The 4,488-nt window shown below is 34.8% G+C and overlaps 1 protein-coding gene across 1 annotated transcript in view; it reads right to left on the reverse strand.

Moving 5' to 3' along the window:
* The window catches only part of Mnat1 (MNAT1, CDK activating kinase assembly factor), a 328,673-nt gene that overhangs the window by 138,850 nt on the left and 185,335 nt on the right, over positions 1-4,488 (reverse strand). The gene's annotated exons all lie outside the window — the stretch shown is intronic.

A 4,488-nucleotide genomic window follows, 5' to 3' on the forward strand; every position in this document is an offset into this window, starting at 1 on the left:
TTAAAAATGAAAAATATTTAAAGAATATGAATAAAGAATTACATATTTTTAAGCAGAGATTTAGAAATCTAACCATATACAGCATGGTAGCAGGACAGTCCTGTGACATTTTTTTTCTCTTCTGTCTTTTTTACATTTATTACCCATTTAAAAAAAACAAAAAACATTTACTTCAGAGACAGTATGGTAATAATTGGTATGTCACAACAAGAAGTATGTATTTAGAAGACCAAAATGACGGGCATTCCAAGCATGACCCCTCTATTACACATTGTTATTGTCAGTGCAGTTGCTTGGTTCACAGGTATCAGTATGTATAGTTAGTCAGGAGAATCCTACCGATTAACTGCTAGTTTCAAAAACCTGCTGATGTTTCTCAGGATCACTGCCTTACCCATCTTCTGTGCATGAATGTATGGCTTTACCCATCATGTTTCCCAGCTTTTCTCCTTGCCCTGTCCTCATTGTCCAATCCTCAAATTCTCGCTTTCCTTTTAATTGTGTTATACCTTTCTATTTGTATTTCTTCCTTTGAGTTCTTAAACTAGGGAGACTATACAATACTTATACATATGGGTCTGGTTTATTTCACTTATGAGTATATCTTCAAGTGGCACAAATACAAATGCTTCAAGTTTATCATTCTTTATAGCTGAATAATATTCCATGATATAAAAATACCACATCTTTTTCAACCATTCCTCATGACGGGCATCTTGGTTGTTTCCAAGATTTGGCTATCGCAAATTGTGCTGCTATAAACATAGGTACACATATATCACCGTGATATGACGTTTTCAGTTCCTCCGGGAAAATTCCCAGTAGGGGAATAGCTGGCTTGAAAGGGATTTCCAGTTCTAGTTTTTTAAGGAGTCTTCACATGGATTTCCATAATGCCTGCACCAGTCTACATTCCCACCAGCAGTGGAAAAGGGTTCCCTTTTCCCCACAAGTGCTGTTTATCTTATGAAAAAGTAAGCCCCAGAAATGAGAGGTTCAAACAAAATAATTATTTTTAATTATACAAATTATTTGTTATTTCTCCAAAATAGCATATGAAAAGGCAATAACTTTCAAGTGTGCAAAGTATTTCCATGTGCTTAACAGGAAAACTATTCAAAAGAAACAATGCTTAAAAAATTTCTTATTTCTCATCTGTCTCACACCCCTATTTCTCTCACCTTTTTTTACACTGCTTATAGTGCACAGTAACACTTCTAATAATATAAGACTGCAAAATTACATATCCTCATGGAGACCCTAGTTCCAGAGATAACTTAGCAATGACACAGTTAGTTCACAGTCAAATATTTATCAGCGCGAACTCCTAAAGAAACTAACACATGTCTTATGAAAATGGTACATATATCAACAATTCTTCACAAAGAAGGTAACCCCAATAAAATTAATAACAAACTAACCAGAAACCATGCAAGTCAGAATTTTTTTTTCCCAACTGAGTGAAGTCTTTTTATTCTTTCGGTAATCTCTTCTTTTGGTAATCTCCTCTCTTAGCAGGAGATGTAGGTGATGAAATATGTAAGGCTCCACTTCAAATGTTGGCACTGCTATGAACATAGTCTCTTTCCCTTCTGTGCAACTCAGAATTAAAACTTTGATTCTTGTCTTATATTCCAGTCTCAGAAGTAGTTCCACTGCAGAAGGTATTTGAAGACAGTCTTATGCTTTTTAGCAGTGGTCTCTGACCAGGTTCTATCTTCTCCATGAACACTACCAATGGACTCAGTTTAAATATGTATTAAACTAAGAGGCATTCTCTCAAATGAGTTTAAATACACTTTATTTTTAGTGCATTCAAAAATAATGCATGATGTGGGTTTTTTTTCCCTAAAAACTAATGCCTCCACTCCAAATAAATCACAGTCAAAATAAACGAAGTGTTCAAGATGACATCAGTCCTATTTGTCTAAAATCCTGGTGTTGTGTAGATGACAAGCAACAGCTAATTATGACAGGTGATAGATCCAAGGTTACCATCGAATGAATCCATTAACATTTTTCCATTTCTAAACCATCCCTAAAAAAAAAACCATAAATGGAATCACACTATCCTCACGGTAGTCCAGGAGAGCAACCACGCTATCTGGATTCATGTCTGCACCAATAAAGAACTGATAGTTTTTGAAATTAGCAAGAATGTGCTTGATTTGCTCTGCAGCCCCCATCATAAACAGTTTTACTCTTTCTGGTCTTCATTCTTCAAGTTTGCCTTTGATTGATTTCATATAATCTTTGATGTACTACTTGTAGGCTTCTTTTGTGAAGCTGGTTTCCTGCAAGTGATGGTTCATTACAATGTCTACACCACTGACTACTGTGCTTTCGGTGCCTTCGCCCTCTGGGCCTTCAGCGAAGCCATTGCCATCTATAAGCGAGTCGTCAATGTTACCCTCTGTTCAACTGACCATCTTGCCCTCCACCTCCAGGCACAGCCTGTCCACGATCTCCCAGATCTTGTAAATGTCGGAGAACATCTCATCATGGCTGATGAGGTCCCGGTAGATAATCAGGACAGTGGCTGAGAGAGGTGGCAGCCACACAAGCTTAGCAGGAGCCATGAGCTCAGAGCTCAGAGCGAGTGCTGTGCAGCCAGAGCAGTGCTCAGGAGGAGGGGGGCGCAGGCAGAAAAGCAGAAGTCAGAATTTGACAGAATGATATATTTAAGTGCTGAAAGAAACACACAAAGCCAAGAGTTCCTTATTAAGTTAATATTCTTTGAACCTAAGGCAAAATAAAAATATTCTGAGAATAACAAAGACCTGGAAAATCTATAAAAGTACTCAAGAAATCCTTCAGATTGAAACAACAGACAGCAACTCTAATTCTTAAAAAGAAATGATATTAAAAAGGTAATTATATCAATAATCATAAAACACTGGATAAAAATATTTTTCTACTGCTCTGAACTGAGTCTAAAAAAACTACAAAAATGTGAAGCTTGTGGTTGAGCTTATAAAAGATCTGTGACAAAAACAGAACTCCACAAACAAGGAATGAAGCTTGAAAACCTATAGTACACACTGACTAAACTGAAAAAATACAGAAATATAGAGCAATATTTCAATATTTTTCTCCCAATGACTGAGAAAATTAATAAGGAAACAGAAGATCTAATGACATCAAATAACTTGATCTAAGAAACATTTACAAAATAATCAAGTTCATAAAAAAATTCAAGATAATATATCAATGATCTAAATATCAAAACAGAAACACTAAATCTACTGGAAGAGAAAGTAGACAGAAATCTTAAAGACAAGGATAAACAGAGAGTCCATGAACAAAAACCAAACTGCATGAGAACTACTTAAAAGAACCAACAACTGGGATCTCATCTTTTTGAAAAGTTTCTGCACAACAAAATAAATCACCAGCAGAGTAAAAAGAAAACTCATGAATTTGGAAAAAAAAAATTACAAACTATCCCTCAGACAAAGGACCTGTATCTAAACATATGAAAAAAAAAATTTTTAATGAGGACAGCAAAATTCAAAGCATTCAAAAAATGGGCATCTGAAATGAACATGCACTTCCAAGATAAAGAAATACAAATGGCAAATAAGTATATGAAAAAATGTTCAACATTATTATTCATCCAAGAAATGAAAATTAAAACATTGAGATTCTATCTTACCCCAGAAAGAATGGCTATCATCAAGAAATCAGCCAGTAACCAATGCTGCAGCAGCTATAGGGAAAGAGCAACACTTCTCCACTGTTGTTGGGACTGTAGACTGGTACAACCACTGTAGAAATCAGTGTGGAGATTCCTCCAAAAAAGTAGGATTAGGAGTCCCATTCAACCTAATTATTCCTCTCCTGGGTATTTTTCCAGAAGAACTGAAAATATCACACCACAGTGATATATGTACACCCACATTTACAGCCCCACAATTTGTAATAACTAAATCTGGGAAACAATCCAAATGCCCATCAACTGAGGAATGGATTAAAAAGATGTGGTACTTTTATACAATAGAGTATTACTCAGCTATAAAGAAAGATAAATTCAAGGCTTTTATAGGTAAATGGATGCAACTACAGTCTATACTCGTAAGTGAAATAATCAGACTCATATGCATAAACATTTATCTTCCTAGTATAAAAACCAGAAAGACAAAATAATTTGAAAGGTGCAATAAATACTTGAAAGAGGAGGAAACTGTTCAAAGAGAAGGAACAACTGGGATGAGGAAAAGGAGAAAAGAAAGAAGTAAGGAAAAAATATATGTGTATATAAAAGAATAGCTGGGACAATTATACTGCAGGTTTCTATAGCTTTATTGAAAGGAAGAATTGTTTAAATTTCTTTCTTTTCAATTCTTTTTGACCAATTTTGGTGCTTATATCTATCTAGTAATCTGAACAACTAATTTAAAGAAAACAATATAGAGTATAACAACCATTGTTGAATCCCTAAAATATCATATATAGATATAGATATAGATATAGATATAGATATAGATA

Source organism: Octodon degus, unplaced genomic scaffold (genome assembly GCF_000260255.1).
Source record: "Octodon degus isolate 3935 unplaced genomic scaffold, OctDeg1.0 scaffold00007, whole genome shotgun sequence".
Classification (NCBI taxonomy): domain Eukaryota; kingdom Metazoa; phylum Chordata; class Mammalia; order Rodentia; family Octodontidae; genus Octodon; species Octodon degus.